This window comes from Lepidochelys kempii, chromosome 6, assembly GCF_965140285.1.
Source record: "Lepidochelys kempii isolate rLepKem1 chromosome 6, rLepKem1.hap1, whole genome shotgun sequence".
Classification (NCBI taxonomy): domain Eukaryota; kingdom Metazoa; phylum Chordata; order Testudines; family Cheloniidae; genus Lepidochelys; species Lepidochelys kempii.
In genome coordinates, this window is record NC_136385.1 from 22,650,542 (window position 1) to 22,664,108 (window position 13,567).

General features: G+C 46.6%; 2 protein-coding genes across 8 annotated transcripts in view; one reads left to right on the forward strand and one right to left on the reverse strand.

Annotated features, from left to right (window-relative positions):
- The window catches only part of HRAS (HRas proto-oncogene, GTPase), a 72,771-nt gene extending 61,326 nt beyond the window's left edge, over positions 1-11,445 (reverse strand). For 2 of the 7 annotated variants that reach the window (XM_073347114.2, XM_073347112.2), the window contains exon 1: positions 10,964-11,409. The gene's annotated coding sequence lies outside the window, so the exon portion shown is untranslated. The other 5 variants (XM_073347111.2, XM_073347109.2, XR_012159312.2 and 2 more) reach the window with 4 other exon arrangements.
- Positions 11,446-11,528: 83 nt separating this feature from the next.
- The window catches only part of LRRC56 (leucine rich repeat containing 56), a 135,345-nt gene continuing 133,306 nt past the window's right edge, over positions 11,529-13,567 (forward strand). The window contains exon 1 of the mRNA XM_073347101.2: positions 11,529-11,736. The gene's annotated coding sequence lies outside the window, so the exon portion shown is untranslated. The remainder of the gene's footprint in view (positions 11,737-13,567) is intronic.

Below are 13,567 nucleotides of genomic sequence, written 5' to 3' on the forward strand. Positions count from 1 at the left end.
GTTACCCAGGACCCCAGATTAGACCCCACCTCCTTCCCTTTGTCCTGATCTGTCCTCTTTGGTTTGGGTCAGGCTGACAAAGGAGTCCTGACTCCTAAAGCAAACTACCACTCTGTTATCCTCCCCTGAGCAGGATATACCCACCTTTGACAAATACAGAAGGTCTCTGTCTCTCTTGCATGTGTATAATCTGTCGTTCCAACAAAGCGTTACTGAACCAGGTACCTCTGCAAGCCTCAAAATAAGGTCCTTCCCCACCCCAGACTCCACCATTAACCGGGAAGAATCTCCTTGGAATATTTTCACTGGATTCTGCTTTCCCTCATGGTGACATTCACTGAATGCTCCCACTCTCAGCTGTCTGTACACTGATTCAATCTGGATTGGCAGGATGGCTGGCTGTACCTGTTACACAACAGCAGCCTGGTTAATGGCATTTCCCATGGAGCGTCCCTTCCCTCTGCTCTTCACTTTACTTCCTGCAGAGAGCTACTGCAACAGACTCAGACATGTTCCTCCTGATCATCCCAGGTGCGAGTGAGAATCTGTGTCTGTTTGGAACTGGTTACCATCACAGACACCTTCGCACGAGCCTCACCCTTCTCTCCTAGCTACTTGCTCACAGCTCTTGCTCTTTTCTCTTCCCAGTTACAGTAAAACGTCCTCTTTGTTCCACAGGGCATAACATCTTCCCCATGTTGGAAACTAAATTACAGACATACCACTGCTAAACAATAGGGAGACGTACAGGCAGCAGTGAAGACATCCCTTTGTGAGAGTTCTAACTGGAGCTATTACCCTAGAGATGGGCCAAACTGGGGTCTTTTAACCAGATGCCCCCAACTTCCAGGGTTCAAATGAAAATGGGACCAGCATCTGAACTGAACCGATTTTGCTTATGCAAAAATAAAAATCCAAAGTCACCCCTAGATAGGCCCATTCTTTATTACCCAGGGACCAAGTCTGTTTTTTCCCTTTGCAATCATATAGCACCTTCCATCCAACTCCCCCCGCCCCCTAAGTGCTTTGCAAATGCTAATGAATTAATCCTCACGGCATCCCTGATCAGCAGTTCAGTATTATTTCCATTTTACAGATAAGACACAGTGGGGTCACACATCAGGTCTGTGACAGTTGAAAATGGAGCCCTGAGACCTGCATTCTCAGTCCTTGCCCACAGAAACTATGCATCACCTCCTGGCCTAGACAGATGAGCCACCCATACGTCCTGTCTCATTAGGATGTCCACCCAAAGTACTGCAGTACACACCCCCATTCTCTCGACCATGGATTCTTAACCGTTCTGCTGCATGTGCAGGAGTTGAAAGTTTCATTCCAACCGGAGGATAAAAATGAAGTTTTGCTTTCTTATTGTACTGGTCTGTAGTTTTAGAGACACTTCTGAATTAGAAACCGAACATGTGCATGGCACAACACACAAGTCATATTCTGACTATTCTAGATGATCAAAAGAAGAAAAACCTGTTTTATTTTTATAACCACTACTGCCAGCTTCATCCTGTCCCCATCATGGGTGATTAACTGCCAGGGAATATCCTCCCAGGACAAATCTTAGCATATAATATATGCTATTGACTTTTTAAGTGGGGCTATTCACTGGAGTATTGTTCCAACACTTCATAAAGGCCCCCCCTCAAGTGAAACAGAGGCATCTCCTTATGGGTACGAGGAGGTCATTGTACAACTCCCAGTACTGAAACCAGAAGGCTACAACATATAATGCCTCCTGCTCACAGTCAGCTAACATTGTGATTAACAGCTGAGAGGCACTGGTGCACAAGACATCACCTGAACACTTCCCTCTCACTGTTCTTTTGCTGTAAACCAAACATAATGTAAGGTGATGTATAAGCATAAAGTGATGTAAACTGCATTCATTCTTCTCAGCCTGCTGAGCTAAGCATCCAAGACAAGACACAATCCTCATTGAAAACACAAAGCTTTTTTTTTTTTTAATTACCTCTATCAAAAAGGACATTTCCAGTATATTGCAACACGGGAGAATAGGAAGCGTCAAAGTAGTAATGCAAGAGGCAAGCTTAACCTGAGACGGAGAGCATCATATTCAGGTCACCATTTGGAAGAGGGCTATTATCCTCCGAAGTCTTTGCCTCCATCATACATGACAACCTGTCCCCGCCGCCACCTGCGCTCTCAAAACAGCAGGTCAGAAAGCCCACAGATGCTCAAAGTCCTACCACCACAAGAGATCAAACAGCAACAATTCCCTATACCTTCCAAGAGCAATTTTTCTGAGCTCTGATACCATACACAGGGGACAAACCACGGAAGGGAGTGGGAGTGGGGAAAGAGCCTATTAAAGCTTTCCAGTCCTTTACACAGCCCAGAAGAACTTCCAAATGAAGAGAGACTGGGACTATTTAGTTTAGACAGCAGATGAATAAGACAAAGAAAGTATATCATATGCTACTATTCATTCTGTGTAGTAATATAAGGCCATTCAATGACATTTAAAGTCAGAAAGTTTAAGATTCCTTTCCCTACACAAAACAGAATTAGTCTGTGGAACTCACTGTCACAATATATGGTGGCCAAGAGCAGTAATTGGACATTTGCATGGGTAACAATAACATCCAGAATTACAATACTAAAAATTAAAATTAAAATAGCTTTGGAAGTAATAGAAGCCCTCATGCGTCTATCTATGTAGGCTTTTATGCAGTGGCCCATTATTGTGGTACCTGTGCATCTCAGAGCTTGAGCCAACCTCTAACTAATGGGAGTCATGAGGACTCTTTCCTTGAGGGCATCACGGCTTAAAGAAGGATTTTTTGCACTTCCCAATGACTATCAATTGCTTCAAAGGAGACAGGATACTGGACCAGATTAACCACTGGTCTGATCCAGTCTGGCAAGTCCTTTGTTCCTAAAGAGGATCCTAGCTTTTAAAAAAATACTAGCAAGAACAATGAAGAAAGCACACAAATGAAAGTGACACTTAAAACGTAATTTGTGAGTTGACCAGTTCTCGGGGGAAGTGGATCCCTGCTCTCCTATGAAGAAGGTGGGGACCTACTGGTAAGTCTTTAAAAAAAATTCACGAGTCCAGGATAAGATGGAATCTTTCCAGTACAAATGCAGTCTCCATTTGCAGAATCAAGATTTTAAATTTTTAAGATAAGTAACATATCTCTAATTGTTGTGAAGAAAACTTTCCAAACAAACTGATAAAAGCCCTGCCTTTCTGAGCCTGCAGACAAGTCATATGTGATGACTGCTGCTCAGAGTTCCCACAAGCTGCAGCAGAGTGAAAACTGATGAGATTTATCAGTTTTCACTACTTGTTTTCAAGCTCTCTCTGGGCAGCAGTGAAAATTACAAGAATCTGGTCAATTTCATTCTGCAGCTGACAGGGATCTCTGGGAGCAATAGCAAAAGGAGGCACTGGAGATATTCACTGAACATAAGAACGACCATACTGGATCAGACCAAAAGGTCCATCTAGCCCAGTATCCTGTCTTCCAACAGTGGCCAATGCCAGGTGCCCTAGAGGGAATGAATAGAACTGGTAATCATCAAGTGATCCATCCCCTGTCGCCCATTCCCAGCTTCTGGCATACAGAGGCTAGGGACACCATCCCTGCTCATCCTGGCTAACAGCCACTGATGGACCTATCCTCCATGAATTTATCTAGCTCTGTTTTGAACCCTGTTATAGTCTTGGCCTTCATAACATCCTCTGGCAAAGAGTTCCACAGACTGACTGCATGTGAAAAAATACTTCCTTTTCTTTGTTTTAAACCTGCTGCGTATTAATTTCATTGAGTGACCCCTAGTTCTTGTATTAGAAGAAGGAATAAATAACACTTCCTTATGTACTTTCTCCACACCAGTCATGATTTTATAGACCTCAATCATGTCACCCTTTAGTCCAAGCTGAAAAGTCCCAGTCTTATTAATCTCTCCTCATACGGAAGCTGTTCCATACCCCTAATCATTGTTGTTGCCCTTTTCTGAACTTTTTCAAGTATCCAATTCCAATATAATTTATCTCCAATCAAATATGAATGCTGAAAGAGACATCGAACTGCAGAAACACCCTACTTGCAACAGCCAGAAAACCAAGAGAAAGATGGAGTAGCATTGCCCCGGTGGTCATTCCCAGGTTTCATATTCATATGCAATTAGTAGATTTAGTTAATCTGGCCGTGAGGCATTTGATATTGTTTGCAATTCCTCTGAGGGAATAGGGAAAGAGTGGGAATAATGGGATAATTTAGAAAGACAGAGAAAGGTTTTAGGAGAAGAAAAAAAGGAAAGAAGATATATGGGAAGATGTTAAGAACAATGGAGGGATAGGGGAAGAAAGGAAGAAAAAAAGACAGTGAAGATAGCTCAGGAAAAGATACACTGCAGTTTACTATACAAACAAGTGGAATGAAGACAGGAAGAGAACGAAGGTCTAAAAAAACAACCAAGAGAAATATAGCAAGGCAGGACGGTTAAACAGCACTAAGCAAATAATTCATTTGATTAAGTTTATCAGCATTTGTCAAATAATGTATTCAAATAATACTCTGTGGAATCCGATCAGCTGTATATTAGTTATCAGATTAAAATAATGCAGGTGGAATTCAAATATACTCTGATTTTTTTTGTCGGTATTTGATGAGACATGGTTGCAAGTTTACATTTTAAAACATTAAGTAGAAAGACGCATGACAATAGGATACAGTTGATACAGTGTAATACATAACTCTTGTTCCTTTCAACTGTAGGTTGCAGTTATTTTTTACCCTGGCTAGTAAGTATCTGGTCGTTCTTTTCAAGCCCTGACCACTGGCCCCTCTAGGATGGCAGAGGGATAAGTCCTAGATGGCCCTCCTTCCTTCCCCCATAGACCTACACAAGAACCACGCAATGATGAAGCTGGTTTCTTCAAACAGTTTAGCGTGACTGTACTGGTTGCTACAAGTAAGGCATTCCCCCATGTTCAGCTTTAATTTGGAAAGGTGTGGAATTCTACAGTCAAGTGCATAAGACATCACTAGAGTAGAATGGGCCACGTAGACATCAGGCATTTATCCATTTCACCATGGGGAATGGCATGCAGGATCCCATGCACTACAGAAACCATGTGCCTTCTGCTGCCATCTGTCTCAAGGAACACGCATAACATGTATGACCATAGATCTCAAGATACTAACTACAGTGATACTAAGAACAGTAAAGTTATTTTGCCATGCCCATAGCCACCATCTTCATCATCAGCAAAGAATGAACCAACCCTACAGTCCCACCTTACTATGGTCAGGATAACGTAGTATCTCCAGGATCTGAAACATATACCTGCATAAGACAAGCTGGAAGCTTTCTTGGGTACATGCAATTAAGGTTCTAGTCCTTGCAAGTATTCAAAGAAGAATTGGGCATGAACCAGTGCAATGTCTTCCGTCTGCATAAGCAGCAGAAGAGGCACTGGAGTTGTCTGCCTGCAGACTTAGGAAGCCAGCACTGCATCAGTTCATATTTGTATGATTATCTGTGCAACTATAATGGTAGAAATGTAATTTTTTAGAAGAAAGATGAAAATATATGGAAATTGATGCACACACTATTAGCTTTTTCCAGACCTCCTTTGGAGAACTAATATAATAAGCCGATGACGTCCCTCTTTATACGCAATCACAGAGTACAATAGAGTAGATCCCTTTCAAAGTGATAAGGCACCAGTCTGGGAAATTGGCACTTTGCAATTTGCCAGCATGTTAGGCTATCAAATGCTGTTCATGTTATTACTATGTAATATCAAAAATTTACCATAGCTAAGGATTGAAGAACCAAGCTCAGGGCATTTCTGGGGACCGGATGCCAGCTAGAAGAGTTCACTTTGGGTCCTAAGCCCTGTCTGATCATTAGCAGTCCAGAGATGCCCTGCACTTAGGTAATTATTGCTAATTTAAAAGCGGGGTTTTTTTTTTTTTAAAAGGAGATTTTCCTTTCATCTTTCACTTTTAAAAACAAAGTGCGTTTCCTGCTGATATGTGCCACAATGGCGGGTGCCGCACAAACGTGACTCAGCCCTGACATGGAGGGACTTCCTCTAGGAAAAGGAAATTCATTATCCAGGCCCAGCCAATCCTTGGCCTCTCTAATAAAACTGTGAACAAGGGTACCAATTAGCCACAGTTGTGCTGGTGCTTCTGCCATAGAAAAGTTTGTCTTTTAGGAACAGGATGGAGAAGATCTTTGATGAACAGAGGGGAAGGACGGTCTAGTGATTAAAGGCAGTAGCCCTTGGACCTGGGAGAGACTGCACTTCAAGTTCCTGATCCACCAAAGACTTAGTGTGTGACCTTGAGCATATCACTTAGGTTCAGATTTAGAGAGCTAAGGTATTTCAGTGGAAATTAGGAGCCAAAATACCTTTGAGGATTTGGGCCTTAGCCACTCTGTCTCAGTTCCCTACTTGTAAAACAGGGATAACAGAGAGGCTGTGAGGATAAATACATTAAAGACAGTGAGGCACTGCAGTAATGGGGACTATATAAGTACCGAAGATAACTAGACCAATGAAAAGCCATCAGACTGGTTATTTACCATTGACCCAGACTAGATTGGACCTGCTGACTCAACTTAATGAGTTTCAAGAGAGTGGGACATATTTATGAGTGGATTAGTATTATGGGATTGTTTGTGATGGTGGGGGCAGGGCTCGACAACCCTGACAGTCCCTCCTGATTGATGGTTCACCCAGTCACCTGCCAGGGTCAGGATTAAATAGAAGATAGGTTTCAGCATATTTCCATAGCCTTGGACAAACTGCAGAAAGACTGCTGCTGTATTGCTGGGATGCTTTTAAATCTGGAAAGAAGTTCAAGAGATACCGGAGAAAAAACTACCCAGCAACAAAGTTAAATAGCAAGCAGCAAATGGATCGAGAACTTTACAGCACTTCATTTTCTTGCCAATATTCTCAACCCAAAGTATCAGGGTAGATGTCTAACTGCTGAAGATGCTGCTGCTAAGACACGGGCACCAAATCACCAACCAAAATAAATGTCAGGGCTGGAGGGGAAACAGTCAAGTAGTGCATGTCATGCTTGCTGACGTTTTAAAGAAAGTCACACCATTGAACTGGTGGAAGTTATTAGCTAAGCACCTGGAACCAGAGTTTCTTGAAGTGCTAAACCAGCTTTTGACAGCAGTAGCTTCCTCTGCAGGCACAGAAAAATATTTTCTTCATTTGGACTAATTCATTCAAAGTTGAGAAATTGATTCAGTTGAAAAAGGAAAATTTGTCTCTCTCTTCCAGTCTATGAAGACAAAGGAGGGAGCGGATGAGATCTACTAGTTTTAAAGTTTGAAGGACAGCCTAAGTATCTTGGGAAACTCATTTTCAAGAGATGTAGGGCAGTAGGAATTTAAGCTTCAGTCACTTTCACGTAGGCATATTTGAAAATTTTCCCAGGCTGACCTGGAATGATCAATTTAATCCACTGACAACAGTCAATCCCTCTGTTTAATAAAAAAGCTGTAAATGTGAAACATTTTCATAACAGAAGTTTATGTATTCAAAACATTTAAGGTTGTTTTAATAGAAATAAATTTTATATGCTGTTTTGTGTGCAATTAAATTCCACTGACCATCCTAATGCAGCTCTACACAAATCACGAGCAAAAAGTTAATGATCTAGTAAATAAGCAACATATTCACCATTTTCTAACTTACTAAAAATGTACAATGAAGAATCTGAAAATATTAAGGTACACACTTGCTTAAATAAGCATAGTTATAGTGTACCTCTCTGGATAGCAAAAAGATGTACCAAATCTAGTGTAAAGGATCTATTTAGTTGTAAATCAAAGTTTTAATAGTGATATCCACCAATGAGAATGAATTTTTCTTTAGAACATAAATGAAATCCAAATGGAAAAGTTGATTAAAATTGATAATTTAAATCGAGACTTTCCACTTGGTGAGTTAAATCAATCCACCCTGGTCAGGAAGGGGTTTGCCCTGCCCCGTGTATTCTTGGAAGTAGGCAGCAGTTTGGTCTCCTTCCTCTGAGGCATCAGAGATGGCTTCATCAAGAGATGGCACATTCGACTGGATGGGCCAGGACTCTGGAGTGGTATTGAGTATTCCCTTGGTCACCTGCTTAATGGGCTGGTTCTTGCTGACATGCTCAGGGTCTAACTCATTGCCGTATATGGAGTCAGGAAGGAATGTCCCCCCAGGTCAGACTGGCAATGACTTTAGGGGGTCTTTTCCCCCCCACTTCCCCTGTAGTATAGGGTGCAGATCATTTGCCAGGATTAACTGGGTCTCTCTCTCAGTCAATTCCCTGCCATTGTAGAGGCCTCAGGCACTGGCCACCTCAGTTCCTCCTATTCTCTGCCTGTGGCGCATAATAGTCTAGTGTCCTATGGACTGTAATGCTTTGGTCTAGTTTCAGTGGGTGCTGGTAGCCTGTGGTATACAGGTCAGACTAGATGATCTAATGTTCCCTTCTGGCCTTAAACTCTATGACCTCATATGCTGCACCAATGCAAGTCACTGTTTATGCAAGTACAATGCATCTCTGCCAGGTGGGGATGTTGAAGCAGTGCAACATCATTGGCTAAAACCCCTGTGTAGACAAGGTCTTAAACATATAAAGGATGTGTCTCTCAACACCAACCCCTGGAGCCAGCCAGTCCCCCCTTGGACCTGTAATTTTCTTGCTTATTTTGTGCATTTAGGCTGGGGTTTTCAAAGGGGCCTCAGACTCCTTTAATAACTCTTTATTTATGCCAGGGCAGACCCCTTGTGGACATGCTTCTATCTGTTTAAAACAGGTTTTATCGATTTTACTCACACCTGTAAAATTTACCAATGCAAGCTCAATTAATATAAGACAAGCTCGGCCCAATGCAAAGAGTGTATCCACTCAAGTGTTTGCACCTGTTTAAGTCAGTTTAAAAGCACACCTGTAGTTAAACTAGGATAACTGAGTGTAAGCCAGGTCTAAGAGTTCAGCACCTAATTCCCTTAGGCTTCTTTGAAACTCTCAGCCTCAGTACCCCTGTGTGCGCCCCACTGTGATGTACAACGTTGTACAAGGCATTTCAAGAGCTGACCATCAGCCACACAGAGTCTGTTAATCCCAGCTCAGACTTCCATTTGGCTTTCCAACTGCAGAGACAGCAAGCCTCACCCTGGAGCTACAGAAGGGATAAAGAGTTTCCCTGACATCATTCTCAAGTGACGCTGCTCTGGGAGCTGTGTCCATCCCTCCTCTACCTGTGTGTGGCCGTGGTATAATGCTTGAGACTAGAAAGCAAGACACACCCTGGAAGGAGGAAGGATCCTAGAGAGACTCCTCTCTTCAGCCCCCCACCCCCCTGTATTTCTGCTTTAGCCCCTGCCTTGTAACGGGTTGCGGGACCCTCTGGAATGAAAGGCACTCAGAGGCGTTATTATTACTGCACCGATTCAATGGCACATGACGACTGAAAGAACAGTGGCCACCCAGGCTCAGCTATTAGAAGTCTTGCTGTGCTATCGACATAGACCACGCCCTAAAGCTTCTGTCGACAGTGATATCACTGTAGGCATCAGTATAGCGATACCAAGGGATCTAGGAAAGATGAAAAACGAGAGAGGCAGGAAAAAAAACAGGCAAGGGAAATGTGACAGCAGGCTGTGGTATTCTCCTGAAGGATGCAGGGCCCCTCCCATTTATTTCCCCATGTTTTCTGGACTGGCAGGAAGTGTTTACAGAAAGCAGAGTCATTGTAAGACTGGGAGGGCAGGCCAGCAGGTGATTCTCTCCTCTCCCTTCCTTTCCTGTTTGGAAGCCCTGTCACATTTTGGGGAGGGAAAAGAAGTGGAGAGGAAGAAAGAGCAGAAGTCATCAGCAGCTGCCTTGAGATCCTATTGCCACTGGCTCCCAGGTGCAAAAGGTGCAGCAGGGGGATGTGGAGTGCCCCAGCTGAGAGAGGGCAGCTGGGCTGGGACATACAGAAGGAGAAATCTATACCATTGCCAAACAACCTAGACACATACGTGAATGCCACCATCTCCTTCTGCTAACGCAGAGGCTTTTAAATCTGGAGGTATGAGAACCACCGCAGTGGCCTCCGGAGCAGGCTGCTGGGGCCTGATTTTCACAAAACAAGAAGGTCTAAAAATCAAGAGGAAGAGTGAAAGCCTTTGGAGGATGGAGGAGCAACAAATTTGCAAATGCTCAGAGAATCATGGGAAGAAAAACTGCAGCCACCCCCCACAAACACCAACAGGTGGCTACCCCCTCTCCCCTCACTACCTTCTTCCACCACGGTGCAGCGGCGGACACATCCAAGACCAAAGCTACTCCTCCACCCCAACCCAGACGCACCCATTGTTGTCTCCCTTCTCCCCTAACAGACGTAACCCCTCCCACTGCTGCTGCCCTCTCACAAGCATAGCCCCCCGTCCTCCTCCCTATACAAGCGCTCCCTCCCAACTGATGCATCCCGGCAGGCACACACGGACACCCCCCCACACACACACACACTCTTTCTCTCAAAGGCACCCGCTTTCCGACTCCCAAGAGGGGTGGGTTGACCTTCCCAGCTCACTCTGGAGCCGAGTATCCCAGCTGGTGCAGGATCGACGGGGCTCCCGCGAGCGACCCCCCCAGCAGCCGCCGCCGCCTCCTGCTCAGCAAAGCCAGCTCTGCTCTGCAATGCCCGGTTGCCGCCACCAGTCCTTACCGCGCACACATGCTCCCTGGGACACGCTGCCCCTGCCACTGCAGTGCCCGCTGCACGCCCGCCGCCCGGAGCATTCCCGGGGGGTTGCGTGGGAGCGGGGGGGTCGCACAGGCAGAGAACCATCACCCTCCCCCTCCCCCGCCGCCGCCGCCCGCACTTTGGAAACCACCTGCAAAAACAACTCCCGGGGCTGCACCGCCACCTCCAAGCCCCGCACGGCGCAGGAGACGGGGGCACTTACCAGCGCTCACCCCCGCCCGGGCGGCTTATCCTTGCGCGGCAGAGAGGCAAATCCTCAGCGGAGATGCGGGTGCGCTGGTGGCGGTGGGGGGGGGGCTTCTGCGGGAGGCGCGCGCACAAAGTTTGGAGGGAAAAGGCCAAAAAAAAAAAAAAAAATCCCCCCTCCCGGCCAGAGCCGCAGATCCTGCCTCCCTGCCCGGCGGCGGCCGCTCTGGATCAATGGAGCGGCGGGCCCAGGCGAAGGTGAACTTTCCACCGGGGTGGTGGAGAAGCCCCCGGCTGGCAGCGCCCAGCCCGCATTGGCACCGAGCCCTGGGGCGCTCTCTGGCCGCGGCGGCGGCGGCGGCTCGCTCGGACAATGTACGGGGGGGGGTGCGTGCACCAGCGGCGGCTCGGCGAGCCCCGGCAGCGGCGAGCGGCACACGCCCAGGCTCCGCTCCCCGCCCACCAGTCACTCACCGCCTCCCGCCGCCGCTGATAGGCGCTCGGCGCCCGCCAGCCCGGGCCCCCGGGCCCCCCGCCCCGGCTCCTCCGCCCTCCTGGTGGGCTGCGGGCCGCGTCAGTCACCGACGCTAAAGGCGCCTCCCTTTCCCTCCGCCGGGGCGCTGGGCCGGGGGGAGGCGCCGCCGCCGCCGCCGCCGCCGAAGGGGGCTTGCTGCTCAGCCCTTATTTTCAGCGCCTCGCTCAAGCCGTGGTGCCGGCCGGTGGAGGAGCGAGACGTGGGGAGGGTTGTTTGGTTGCAGCCTGGTGCACTAAGAACTTGAGCCGCTAATGGTGAGTTAGAACCGCGCTTCTGGCTGATAACCCGAATGGTCCAGACAGACCCCGAGACGTTGTTTAATAAGTCTTGGTCTCCTCCCACCTCTCTCTCTCTTTATTTTTTTAAATAAAAACAGACATTTGGGGCTATATCCTCAGGAGCCGGAAAGCAGCCTAGCTCCGTGGACTTCAGTGGAGCTGTGCTGATTTACACCAGCTGAGGATCTGGCCTTTTATATTCGCAGCAACAAGGCATCCTGCCTTGCCAGCCTCTCTCACTTCCTTGTAACTTGGATTTAGTGGTGGTGAGAGGTGCTGGCCTATTTGATGACCCTGGAGGATGGAGTCTTTTGTTTAGCCACAGAACATAAAGGACCTGGGCAACTCCCACACTGCTGTGCCAGTTAGGGTCGTTCAGTCCCTGTGCTAGGACGCTCCTGGGCTTCTCCAGTCACAGGGAAAGGGACGCTTAAAACACTGCCGCAGTGCTTCAGTGAAGATGCTCCTAAACCAACAGGAGAGCTTCTCCCGTTGGCATAGTTAATCCACCTCTGTGAGAGGCGGTAGCTATGTTGATGGGAGGGAGAACCATAGCGCTCCCTACACCAGGGGTTGGGTCAGTATAAGTGTTGCTCAGGGGTGTGGATTTTTCACAACGGGGTTATACAGATGTAAGTTTAAACTACAATACAAAGGATGAAGAATGGGAGTGGGGAGCATTGGAGGAAATCACCAAACCCCCTCTGTCTAATAGTAATGTAGCTAGTATTCACCCTTTACTTCTAGTTATTAGTCAACAAATACATGCAGTCATATGCTCAGTGTTACATCATAGGCACCTGAAGAGCAAGTGAGGGCTGGGGACTCAAACTCGCCTTTATACTGGCTACTGACCATTTCCAAAAAGGTCAGTAGCAGACCATTCATGGAGCACATTTTGACAGGAAATTTTTTCAGCCCAAAAATGTAGACCCGTTTTAATCACTAAAGCACCATAAGCATTTATGCAGCCACACTGTCCTTTACAATAAGGCTCCTTTACACCACTCTGGCAATGTAAAGGAGCCTTTAAAGTGTTATACCTATTTTCTACTCCTGGGGGAATTCACTAACAACAATGGGAACAATTCACTAAGCAGGCAGGCTGCTACATTCTCCTCTGCCTGAGGCAACAGAGCCTGCCCCATGCCTACCCCTTCAGAAATACCCCCCAAACTTTGCCCCTCCACGCTGAGCGTGCTGCAATAGCTAGCAAGAGGGACAGAGGACATGACTACCCAGCCCCCCCCCCCTCCCCTGCATCCCAGGTGGTGATTTATGTCTCTACCAGCTGCTCTGGATGCCCAAACCAACCTGTCTGCACTACCAGAAAGTGGGCGTATGACCACTTTTTGTGGCTTCTCTTTACTTCCCCATTAGAAGTCATTTTCTGCAGGTAAGCAAAGAAATCTCCGGGGGCCATGAATTCTGCATATGCGCAATGATGCAAAATTCCCCCAGGAGTAATAGTGTAGACCTGGCCACAGTGAAACTACCAACAAAGGTGCCTTCATGGCGGTTTCTATGATGTGAATGCCTGTCCACTAATATGAACTGGTCTGAAACCTCACTAGCCATCAAGCAGATATCAGATGCAGTTTGCACATTCTATGTAGAACTATAATGAGGTATATACCCTTATCCTGCCACAGTCACTAAGTGGTTAAGAGACAGAATAAATACCTCCTCAGCTGCAGCTAACTGGTGGACCATCAAGAGCTGGGATAAAAGCTTATGGACCAGGTAGAAGGGGATGGCTTTGAATCAAGTGTAAGCTGGGAGGAAGTGGCTGGACCCTCCAGGGACA